Genomic DNA, 12,750 nt, shown 5'->3' with positions numbered 1-12,750 from the left:
TTTTCCTCCTGATTAGACTGGGATTATGGGTTTTGAAGGGAAAAAAAAAAACCCGGTGGTAAAATACCATTCTCATCACATTGTATCGAGGGTCCACACCATCAACATGACATAGGATTGCTGATGGAAATTTTGATTGCGTGGCTGAGGTAGTATTTATTAGGGTTCTCCAAAGCCAAGTTACTTATTTTTCCCTTTTTCAGTACTGAACCCTTTGGAAGAATGTCACTGTGTGCAGCCACGCTACTGAGATGAGGAGTTATGCTCTACCCCCTAGAGAGGCTGGTAGCTACATAAATTATTTAGATTGTTTCTGCATGGGAAATTTGTCTTTTCGTCCTTATTTATTTAGTTATTCAATGACTTATTTATATCAATGTGGACTCATGGATATTTATCTTGTACTTTGGATTATATAATCCAGTACTGTGTTACTTTTACATTTGGCCTTTTAGGAATTTTATTCAAACAGACAAAATTGTGTTATTTAAAAATGTTAGAAAACTTTTAAAAAATCTTTCCCTCTTTTTTTCCCTTTAAGTATCCTATTTATGCATTTATTTATTTGGAGCAGTAAAGAATGAATTATCACTTAAATTTTTATTTTTTTGCAAGAATAAAGTTCAAATATAAGTATTCAGTTGTTTTTTGGAGAAGTAAAGTCAAAAGGCATCTTTTCCCCTATTGTATACTGAGTTTGCACTCTATGTTAAATTAATGTTGAGATCAACTCTAGGGAGATTTGTAGTCATCTGTCTTTTAAAGATTTCATCCATTTACTCATTCATTCATTCATATTTAGAGAGCATGAGCAGAGGAAGGGGCAGAGGGAGAGGGAGGGAGAATCTCCAGCAGACTCCCAACTGAGCACAGAGCCCGACCCAGGGCTCGATCTCAGGTCCCTGAGATCTTGACCTGAGCCGAAACCAAGAGTCAGATGCTTAACCACCTGAGCCACCCAGGTGCGCCTGTAGTCATCTGTCATTTAAAAACTCCTTAGGAAGTGGAATAACATATAGGGGTTTAAGAACACTTTTTGGTCTTCCTATCTTTTTTTCTTTAGATTTTTCTTAAATTGAAAACGTAAATCAGCGTACTTACAGCTCAAAGAGTGGTTGATTTGTTATAGAAGCCCCTGCGCCAGTCTTTCTCGCTTTCTGTTTTCTAAGACAAATGTGCCGTATGCAGTACTTTTCTCTACTAAAGAATAAAGTCAAATAGACTGTATGTAAACTTATATCTCACCTCTTTTTAAAGCATCTAAAAGTCTAATGTGTCTTCACCTGCCTATCGACCTGGTTTAAAATAAAGGCAAAGCATTCTAATAATATTTCATCCTCTTTCCTTCTTTTAGTGGTCTAGATTTTCTTTTGTATTTTGTTAGTTAATTCTGTTCTGAAATTCAGTGCTTTTAGGTGTTCTTGTTTCTGTGCTAGTCTACACACACAGGAATTCTTTAGAGAGTGGTTTTGGTTATAGGCAAGTTCTCCTTTTTTAACATCAAAGTTGTGGGCCATTGTATGTGGAGACCAGATGACCTGGCCAGTTGGGCCAGAGATGCATCTGAGCCAGGTATTGGTTAATGGCTTCATATGCAGTGGGCTACCCACGTGGCCCTAGTGCTCTGAGGCCCACTGAGGACCCAGTCCTCCTACAGAGAGTGTGAGGCCCATCCCAGCATGGCTTATCCCATGAGTGACCAACTGCACCCGGGCCTGTGAATCAGTTCCCAGTAGGACTAAGTGATAGGCCCACACCACAGGTGGACCTTGACATCTGGCTAGACAGGCATGAAGCATTTACCGTTGCAATCAAATCAAGAATAACGGCATTAATTTAGAACATGTTGAGAAGTCATTATTGTATTGCATGATAATTAAGCACAAGGTAAGCATAAAGAATAAGCACCTCACTTAATTGACTGTAATTATTTTAACACAGCCAGATCAGACATTCAGTTCTCATTCTTTCTCATTGAAGTGGCGTGTATATTAATGTCTTCTGATTCTACCCAGGATTTTGCTCTCAATTTAATTTGATTATTGATTAAGTCATAGACCCTTAATCTGATGACTTCTATGTAGTAGTTCAAGTTTCCTCATATGTTCGTTTCCTAGGGCCAAGGATCTGGAGAGGCCTTGACATTTGTCTATAACTAAAATGACCATATATTCAATGAGCAGGAATGACCAGAAATGAATATAATTTCTCTTCTTTGTCATAGCACGCAAACCAAGCTGGGTCTGGGGCAGGGATGGAGAGCCATAGCTTCAGATAAGGCCTAGGCTTCTTTAGCCTTGGGAGTCTCTTCACGCCGCCCCTCAGAGCTGATGTACGAGGGAGGTATCAGAGCCCCAGGGCAGGGAGGATGGTGCCCTCCCCCCCACCTGAACCGAGGGTCTTTAGGTCCTGAATTAGCTTCTGGGCTCTCCAGCCAACCTGGACCCTCTTCTCATCAGAGGCTAGGCTTGGAGGACATTGTTTCCCAAAGCAGAGGCTTGCTTTTCTTCAAAATGTAGATGCACCGCTCAATGCTGCAAAAATGAGTTTAGGATTACATTAGTGGCGGGTGTTTAAGTGATCGTAATTTACTGAGCACACCTTCGTTCAGTTTTGCAAAGCCTCCCACAGCATTTAACTGGTCCTCTTTGATCTGATCAAGCCCGCTTTCCTGCCGTGGCTGATTGTCCAACAAAAGGACAGACTTACACATGTGTGGGGGAGCGTAACCTGGACTCAGTAGCCTGAGCACTTTTCCCTTCCCTTTAAAGTTTCTTTAGGTTTCACATTTTAAGGGGTCAGTGATACTTCCATTTGTCTGTCGTTTTACAAATGAGTCATGAAAGAATGGAAAAAATGGGTTTTCCCATGTGATGGCTCACATGACAGCCTTCACAAAACATAAGGAAGAATGGCACGTAAGGAGTAGTAAGCCCTTAAAGATTCCAAAGATTGAGAGAAAAAAGAATGAATTCTCAAAAATTTTGCCCAACTTTCATCAGTTTTAAAGAGGAGGCCCAAAATAAATAAGCGAGACATGTAAAAACCTATTCACATCAGTAAATGCCAGCTTTTTTCCACATTTTTAAGGTATTTGCAGATGTTTTGGTCAAAAGCTGCTTACTTAGAAAAATCTGCATTTAAAAGAAAGATAGTAGGCTACAGTATGGTATGTTTTTAAAAAGGCAGCCTTCTGAGTCTGCCTCTAAATCCACTTGTGAGCATAATTTACTTGTTCATAGTCCTGTGAGACGTTTGAGGAACACAAGTGCAGTGGCTGATTATCCTTCAGTTCTCGCAGGATCTCACATAAGCGGGGCATCTCTGAGTAAGCCTGCTTGACCAGCTCCACTCGTTCATCCTTTTGCAGTTACAGACCGAAAATTCCCTGACTTATTAATTGTACAATCTGTCATTCTTAGGTAATTTAAGTGCATTTTCTACTACACACGGCTATTTATGCATGATTTTAAATGGCTTATATTCACAATTAGAGGCTGTGGTCAATGCTGGAAGGAACTCTGGCCTGATATTCATGGTAACCTGAGTTCTGGTTTCGTCTCTGCAACTGGCTTAGTGAGACTCTGGCAATTTATTTCTGGAAATTCCACTAGTACTTCCTGTCTGATTCAGGCCCTGCCTCTGGAGCTGGGATACATTAACCTAGTCCTAGTGACTACCCTCTCGGGATTCACAGTCTAGTTCAGTGGTTCTCACACTCCACTGCACACCGGAATCCCCCGGAGGGCTCATCAGAATGGAGTGCTGGGCCTCACCCTAGAGTTTCTGATTCAGTAGGTCTGGGCTGGGTGGAAAATTTGCATTTCTAACAAGTTCCCAGATAATGCTGATGCTGCTGGTTTGGGGACCATGATTTGAGAACCACTGATCTAATGGTTCAGCTGACACATCAGTTACCACAATTCAAAGATTAAATGCTGTGAAATAAGTATAAATAATGTGCAGTGGGCACCAGAGTGTGAAGAAGTGGGTCCAAAGATGAATGAACAGCTGGAGATCTAAGAAGCCCCAATGGAAGAGGGAGAGGTGGAGCAGGATCTTGGCGAGTGGCTAAAGACCTGACAGGTAGGACCTTTGGGGGGGGGGATGGCATCATCCCAATCTATTGATGAGTGGGGGAGTGCAGGGGGTGTGTGGGAGCAGGGGCTAGTCTAGCATGGGTGGACTGAATAGTGGTGTGGTGGAAAGGAACACCCAGACGCAGATGGAATTGAGAATGAGGGAGCGGGGAAGTGAAACGAAACATGTTTTTGGTTGTGGAATGTTGGCAGCAAGGGAACAGCATGATCAGAGCCATGCTTAAGAAGAGCAGCTCCGGCGCCGTGACAAAGGACTCGGAAAGAGACAGTGATTTCGGGAACTATTGGGGCAGCCCAATCTCCACACCGGGAAGGGCTGAAGAAGAGCGTGGACGTGGGAGGGATGCAGTTATGGGTGCGTCTGCGCAGAAGCCACAGGTGTGGGCGTTGCTTGGGGACAGGGAGATGGAAAGGTCAAGAGGGGTGGAGGATTCAAGTCTAAGTCATTGGGAAAGAATGAGAGTGGCTGGATCCCGCAGGAGAAACAGATTTGCTAAGAAAACGAACACCTGGAACCTTGGTTTCTGTAGCAGGGCCCCGGACCAGGAGCTTTGAAAGGTCGCTTTTTGTTTGATGGTAATCAATGTTTCAGTTGCTGCTTATCTGAAACATTACAGAATATATTTGTGTAAAAAGCAAATGGCCCGTGTGTAACAGGCACCGATATACGTGACTGCTTGATCCTGGATACTCACTGGCTCTAAAATACCTGCACCTGTAAATAGAATTCTCTTTAAACTTAGTTTTGCTTATAGTTTTCTAAGAATGTCGACTTGCCCGGTTCCTCCTATTTTATATATTATGCGCGTGAACATTTTCTGCGTGTATTTCTATGTATATATTTCAAATAACTAGATATTTGAAATCTTTTTGGCTTGTTCTCCTATTCTAGTAATCACAGCATATATCGATAGATTTCTGCGCAACCCTCTCTTTCATCCACTGGATTATGAGCTCCTTCTGAGTAAAGGACGTGTCTTAATCATTTTTGTCTTCCTCACTGCACTCCTCACGAGTGACTACGTAAAGTGGCCAGCAAATGTTGGGGGAACTGGGTTGAACCACTGAGTAAAAGAGTCAATTACTATCTTTTTTTTTTTTTGAAAGATTTTATTTATTTATTTACGAGAGACAAACACAGAGAGAGGCAGAGACACAGGCAGAGGGAGAAGCAGGCTCCATGCAGGCAGCCCGATGCGGGACTCGATCCTAGGACCCCGGGGTCACGCCCTGGACTGAAGACTGACGCTCAACCGCTGAGCCACCCAGGCCTCCCCTGTTTCTTTAGTGAGAGACAAAAAGGCTGAGGCAATAAAAAGCAGTAGTTTGAAGGGAAATGGAAATCCCGGTATTTTGAGAGGTTGAAAGAGGAAACAGTTAATTCAGTAGACTTTTCGGGACTAGAACATAGATATTCCTGGGCACGTTAGGAAGCAGAAGGCCGTAAAAACCAGGAGAGCTTTCAGTTCTGTCTTAAATTAGCCATTGGGCACCTGGGCCAGGCTTTCCTACTCTGGACCTCAGTTCCCTCATTTGTGAGGTCGTGGTTGTAGTAGATTATAGAATTTTCTACCTCTTTGCACACCCTTAGAATCCCAAGTGGGGAACAGAGCATCAGAGTGGGAGAGAGCATGTGTGTCCTTTGTGACCAGGGCGTGCCATGCTAGCCAGAGGCCCAGTTCCAGAAGGTAGTTGCTGCTCAGTTAAGGCGCCTAGGATAGATCCTACGGGAAAGTCTCGAACGAGGTGGCCTAACTGGGGATTCTGTGCGAGAGCAGAGGAGAAGGCCCAGGGAGTGGGAGCAGGAGCCGCGGTTGCTTGCTTGGGGCCTCCTCTCGGGAGGAGTCTTATGTGGTGTCTCTCAACACAGCTCACCTGGGGAAGGGCGGACCTTTGTCTGCTGCTCATCTCCCGCTGGGTAAGGGCAGCTCCACTCTTTCAGGTTGGGCATCCCTGGCTCCTGGGGGGTCCCCGTGGGCGCCTCACGAAGCGGTACCAGGGAAGCCTGGGCTGAAGAGGCCCCGTCAGGTTGCACGTGGATGAAGCTGGCCGGATTGTTCATGGGACTGGCCGCCGTCCAATGGCAGGACTCTGAGGTGAGTTTGAGAGGATTTGAAGCAAAGCATAAAAGGCGGCGGACTAGGGAGCTCTGGAGGGATTCGCAACCGAGGAACCATGTAGTCAGAGGTGCACAGTGGCCTGTCGGGAAGGTTCAACAGCCAACTCTCCAGAAAACAATGAGTGTGTGTGTGTGTGTGCATGCACACACTTACATGTGCTATAAATTATCCTGACATAATGGATGTGTAGCACGCAATTCATAAATAATAAATCATACAGCTTTCTTTATTGTAAAGTGCACATAGCTGATTGATTTGACAGATTTTTTTTTTAAAGATTTTATTCATTTGAAAGAGAGAGTGCGTGCGTGCACAAGTACGCAGAGCTCAGTGTGGGTGGGGCTTCCTCCCAGGACCTAGGGATCATGACCTGAGACAAAGGCAGACTCCTAACCGCCTGAGGCACCCCGGTTCTGACAGGTTTCTGTTGGTTTTTGCTGAACTCTTGAACTTATGGCCAACCTATGGTTGCAATGGATGAAAGCGGGTGGTTGATGCGCTCTTGTTACAGTAGGGAGTACCGTCAGGTGAAACGACGACGGCACGGCCCAGAACTTCACTTGTTCATGAAGCGTCTTTGTGAATCGGACAGCATTAGGAGAATTATTTCCACAGCTTTTCGTTTTTTTTGCAATATACCTGCTATAGGCACCCCGTATTTTATTAACATTTGGTCCATCAGTTTTTTTAAGCCTAGACAATCCTCAAAACAGAAATCAAACTGTGATTTATAGGGGATTGCCAGTTTCCCTATGAAAACTGTCCCATTACAGCCAACTTCAAGTTACAGGGAGTAGATGCCCAGTAGCGCCTTTCACAGTATTTTCACATATGGGCAACATTAGCCCTAAATAGCCTCAAAGACACAGATATTAGTAAAATGTGTTAAAGTAGCAAAGAAGTGGTGGATCTTGAATAGTTGTTATCTTTGGGTTTAATTTATTTCACTGTAAGTTTAATTTTTCATAATTGGTGTGTTTAACAACTGATAACATTTAAAGAAAAAGATTTTATTTAGTCATGAGAGAGACACACAGAGAGAGGCAGGGACACAGGCAGAGGGAGAAGCAGGCTCCCTGCAGGGAGCCCAACGTGGGACTCGATCCCAGGACCCCGGGATCACGCCCTGAGCCAAAGGCAGACCCTTGACCACTGAGCCACCCAGGTGGCCCCAACTAATAAAATTCTTGAAAACTTCCAGTGGGTTCTCAGGAACTGGGATGGGTCAGCCCAGCCCACTCCTAGAGTTATAGTTTTAGAAGATCACCTTGGTAGCCAGCTGTAGAAATATTTTGAAAGGGCGTGCAAGGAAACAGTAACTGGGCCGGAGTAGGGGTGAAAAGTAGAAGATAGACTTGGGGAATGTCTTCACACTGCCAGCACGAGGGTTCAGGTGAAGTCAGGTTAATAGAGGTGATGCAGATTTTACAGGGCTGCCTTCAAATGACTTTTACTGAAGTCTCCTGCAGGTGCTCTTGGAGCCTTACAGAGCTCTTACCTGTGTAAAACGCATGTCCTCGCCGATCTTCTGCTTGATGACCCTGGGCCAAAAGAATTGAAAACTGAGGCCCTGCCCCCACCACAGCTGTGGGGTGCCTTCCGGGAGAATGGGATCCATGCCAAGGAAGCCACGGCCTTATTTTCCTAAGTTTGCAAAGCTGGGGGAGGAGGCTCTAGAAAGGTTTCAGAATCAGGGGTGTACCTGGGACCCCTCGCATAAATCTGAGTCCAGGAGCTTGAAGTTAGTTGCTGGGTTGTTTTTCCATGACTCAGAGAGGCAGGGGTAGATGGGCTTCTCCGTGTCCCCACAGCTGTGGAACTGGGCCTGGAAACAGCCCCTCTGCCTCGTCCTGGTTTGGTCCCTGGAAGCCACAGAGGTGTCCCTGCCTGAAGACCCCCTGCCGCCTTTGCAGATCAGCTCGTGGAGATAAATGCCTCAAGGCCAGGAGCCCCCCCGCCCCAATCCATCCACACTCACAGGGTGGGTGAAGTTCATTTGTGGGTCATCAGCCTCCACCACTCTTAGTAGAAAAATGAGGTGAAGTAGATCCAAGGGTGGGCACGGCCCCTGGGTGCATGCAGCCAGTAGCTTGGGTGTGGAGTACGGGGGGCAGGGACCTTGGACTGTGGGAGAGGGGGGAGCCCTGGGCTGTGGGAGAGGGAAAGAGGATGCACTTGAGGTGCGAGGCAGATTTTAATCGTGCTCGGTTTTGAACTTGATAAACGAGGTGCCCGTGGAGCAACAGGTCAGGATGTTGGAGAGGAGATGAACGGAGGCATTAAGAGTAGAAAGGCCCGTGAGGCCGCGACCGAGACGGTCTTCCCGTGAGGATGTTGAATGAGAGACATTGGCCTGTGCTCAGGAAAAGTGTCAGGGGCTCGGGGCCCGAGGACTGGACAGGGAGGAATGTCCGGGGAGCTCTGAACCCGAAGGAAATGGCCCAATGGAGCTGAGACACATGGTGGAACAGTGGGGCCCAGTGTGTTCACACTGACAGTTTCCCAAGTTTATCTTTTCAGACTTGTGATCATGCGAACTGGCCTCCTTTCTTCCTTCTTATGATCTGTAGTATCATAAATGATGCAGAGTCAGGAAGACAGTGACACTTTTTTCACTTTTTTTTTCATGGACTGTGACCATGTCCATACTTTGCTCCGGCCCCATGATAGTCCATGTGGGGAGTAAACCAACCTACTTTAAGCTAAAGGGAAATGTCAACTTTTTTCTTTTTTCCTGTTTGATGTTTCTTGCTGTGTTTTCCATATTAATCACTTCATTTTCCTCTTGGTCACAGGCCTGATTATATTTATATATATATATATATATTTTTTTTTTCTCTCTCTCTCTCCCAGTTGTCAGCTGCCTGGTGTGTCAGGCAGGTTTTTCACCATGAGAGAAGGACACAAGAGAGTGCGAGCAGGCCAGGTTACCACCAAAAGTGTGTGCTGCTCTCGGTGGTTATGTTCCTGAACATCCAGAAAGCCCAGTGCTGCTGAAGTCTAGGCTTTGAAATGACCATGTGGTTTTGCATTCAACGAAAAAAAACTCTACCCCAGACATGTTTAAGGGTTGTTGGTTTGGGAGAAATTAGAGGACTCCAACGTGAAAAGACAGAGCCCTGCCCAAAGGGGTAGCAGAGTGAGTTTTCTACATCGCAAATCTGTCGAATAAGTAGATTTGGATGTGACCACAGGCTTGCCATATGAAATTCTATGCCATGGGAATCAAAGTTAGCGGCTTTGTGAGGACACATGTTGCAGACTGTAGAGACTTTTTTGTAGCCTTTTGCCAACGCGGAGAAGCATGGAGAAATAAAGGTGGATTTCTCTGCTCTGATCCTCTTAAACACTCACTGTGTCCCCATGCACAGGGGAATACTGGGGGGAATTAAATGTCACTGCTCCTTATAATGCATCAACGTGGACGTGTTAGTCTGCTGCTACAGGAAGAGGACAACTAGAGAAAAAACTCCTTGGGTCAGTTAGGTATTGTGTTTAGCTACCAGTATCAGAGACACCCCCCACCCCCCGTGGCTTTGCTTGCCATGTGAAAGCAGTCTGGAAGCTTGATGGCTGCAGGCAACTCCAGCTTTCCAATCTGCCCTGTCCAGGTGGTGGCCCTTGACCAGGATGGCTGCTGAGCCTCCAGACCTTGTACTGGATGAAGAGGGGGGAAGAAAAGAGTCTGTGGTCTCCCAAGGACCTGCATCAGAGTTCCATCACTCCTATTTACATCTCATTAGCCAAAGCTGAAGCACATTGGCCTGGCTGCAGCATTGTATTTAATTCCCTCTCATTTATAAATCTCATTTTTTGAACAATTGATTCACCCCCAGTCTCCTGGTCGTTACTGCAAGAGATTGGGAGAGAGCTCATGGGAGAGTAAGGTTCTTTAGTTTCTTTCCGGATGATTCCATGCCAAGAGGTCTTCCTCTTGCAATGTCTTCTGTCTTCTCAATAGTAGTAACTCCAATATCATGAACCAGTCAGGGTTTATCATGGAGGGCGAGCTAGTAGGTTATCGGGATTTAAGGGATTTATTGTAAGGAATTGGCTTGCCCAGTTGTGGGGCTAGCTAAGCATGCTTGAAATCCATAAGAGTTTTGAAATTCAAGCAGTCAAGAGTATATCATGAGCAGACTGGAACTCCAAGGGCAGGAGCTAAAGCTTGGAGTCTCTGGATTCAGGGAGGGTTTAAGCTTTTTTTTTTTTTTTTTTAAGAGCTTTTCAGCTAATTCCATCAGTCCCATTCAGTATCCTCATCTTTCTTTTGACTAAATTCAACTGATGACAGACCTTAATTACATCTGCAAGGGCCCTTCACAGCAGCACTAAATTATATTTGACTGAATAACTGGGAAAGTGTGTGTGTGTGTGTGTCCTGCAAAAAGGTGGCTGTCCCCCCTCCTTCCTCCGGGACCGGGGAGAGAATATTCCTTACCACCAACCTGAAAACATACAAGAAAGCTAATTCTGGGACGTGTGGTTCAGGCTCACCAGGTCGACGCATCACACAAAGCCATCATAGACCATGATTTAGTGGCCGTCCAGAGAGAGCTGCGGTAAAGACCGATCAGTGTTTCCTCATTTCTGATATTCTGGAAGAAAGTGGACTGATAATATCATTGGTAGCTAACAAGAGGCTGGCAGTGTGCATTTTAATTTTTTCTGCTGTTTTCCCGCTCCATTTATCATAGATAGCTGAGACCTTATTCTTCATGCTTTTGTTAGGCCAGTAAAGGGCTTTGAGGCTCATCAGCCATGTGAGCTCATCAAAGTTAACAGAACTTAAAATTTGCTTCTAAAACTATTATGGCAAGATGTCCAATTTTTTTAATAGCACAAATTATTTTTCTCATCTGTGGCTTTTCTGTCTTCCGTATATAGAGATGTGAATGGTGCCTTTCATTCTTTATTCAGGCCCAAAATAGCTTTGTAGCTAAAGGAAAAATTAGTAGCATTGCAAATTTGTTTTTACTGATGAGACTCAGATGCTCACTAATCTTTTATTGGAAGAGTTCTCTATATTCTTTTTTAAAATAATGGCTCTATTGAGATTTGATTGACACACTATGAAGTTCACCTTTTTAGAGTCTGCAATTCAGTGATTCTTCGTATCTTCACAGTTTTGAATTAATCACCACTAATTCCAGAACTGTTATATTCTTTTATATTAAATATGGAAATATCTTAAGACAGTGAAGAATTTGAAAAACTTAGTTCTGTTATCTGATCTAAATTCACCTCAACACAGAAGTTGGTGACTTTTGGTGAGGGCAGAGTTGCAAATGGTCGGGCTTGGTTTTGTGGAAAGAATACACATCTGGGGTTTTCTTCCAAATGTAAGTCTATTATTCCTTCAGATGTAATTCAAAATTGGGGCTTTCATTCACTTGTTCAGCAGAGATTTATCAAACTTTACTCAGGGCGAAGCTAGAGCCCGATGAGACTTTGTCAGAAACCTTGTGGTCAAGTGAGCGGAGGGATTGGTAAAGTCCTTGCTGGCCCAGGAGGCACGAAGCCACTGGAGCCAGCAGACCCGGTGGGTGGAGACCCCATAACTGTGGATTTGCAGGAGGGAAGGGACCACAGGTCTTGAGAACCCATCTGAGCATTCCACGAAAAAGCCAAGTCTTCTTAGGGGTTGGTGTGACAGCAGCTGCGAGCAAAGCTACTAAGGTCTTCTAAGAAGTGGCCACAGATGCTGGGAAGTGTGGTGAATGTTGCTGCCACCAGTGAGAAATGACACATGTGGTGTGGTTTGTGTCCTCACTTCCTTCCTATCCTCTCCTTCCACATCACCTGTCGGAGAGGCCTTCCCTGACCGGCTCTGGACCCGGAGCCCTGTCCTGCGCCTCCGCTCGCTCTGCTGTTTCTCCGGAGCTCTGGGGTGCGGGCTGTTATTGCAGCCTGGCCCCCCACTGCTGTGTGCAGTCAGGGCCGCAGGAGAGCAGATGTCTCGTGCTGAGCTCGCCCCAGTGCGGCGTCTGGTACCGAGTCTGGCCCACGGTGCTAATGAGGACTTGCTGCTGCACGAGTGCAGGATCTGAAACAAAAAAGGTATGGACCTTGAGAACCTCCCAGAGGTCCCGCCTCCTCATTCCATTATCTCCGGTGGTTATGATTTCAACATAGGCCTTCTGGGGGGCGGGGGTGGGGAGGCACAAGCATTTAGGCCAAAGCAAGACCTTTCTCCATGTGGTTTCATACTCCCATCCTCTCTGTGCCTCTCTCTCTCTTGCCCCATCCCAGGACTCTCGGTGCCCAGCATGCCATGTGCTCTGCGGCTCTAGGGTGCTTTGAGCAGGATGCCCTTCCTCCCTTGTCCACTTAGACCTAGAACCTCCTGTGCCTTTCTGGGGTCTTCCCTGACCACCCGTTTTCCCTGTGGGCTGAACCACTTCTGTCCCCGCTCCGTGTTTGCACAATCCTTTCATGCACAGCTGTGATGGTGCACAGTAGATTTTGGTTGTAGGGCCACACAGGCAGCCTCCTCCATGAGATCGCCCGCTTTAGGAGGACAGCGTGTG

At 45.8% G+C, this 12,750-nt stretch overlaps 1 protein-coding gene across 4 annotated transcripts in view; it reads left to right on the top strand.

Annotated features, from left to right (window-relative positions):
• Positions 1-12,750, top strand: part of PLD1 (phospholipase D1) — a 204,424-nt gene that overhangs the window by 10,022 nt on the left and 181,652 nt on the right. The window contains exon 1 of one of the 4 annotated variants that reach the window (XM_072808074.1): positions 3,842-4,086. The exons of 2 other annotated variants lie outside the window; for them this stretch is intronic. The gene's annotated coding sequence lies outside the window, so the exon portion shown is untranslated. Of the gene's footprint in view, positions 1-3,841; positions 4,087-12,054; positions 12,281-12,750 lie in introns of those variants that run through there. One more of the 4 variants, XM_072808078.1, reaches the window with a different exon arrangement.

Source organism: Canis lupus, chromosome 31 (assembly GCF_048164855.1).
Source record: "Canis lupus baileyi chromosome 31, mCanLup2.hap1, whole genome shotgun sequence".
Taxonomy (NCBI): domain Eukaryota; kingdom Metazoa; phylum Chordata; class Mammalia; order Carnivora; family Canidae; genus Canis; species Canis lupus.
Note: the sequence above shows the minus strand (reverse complement) of the source record. Positions and strands in the feature narration are given on the sequence as shown.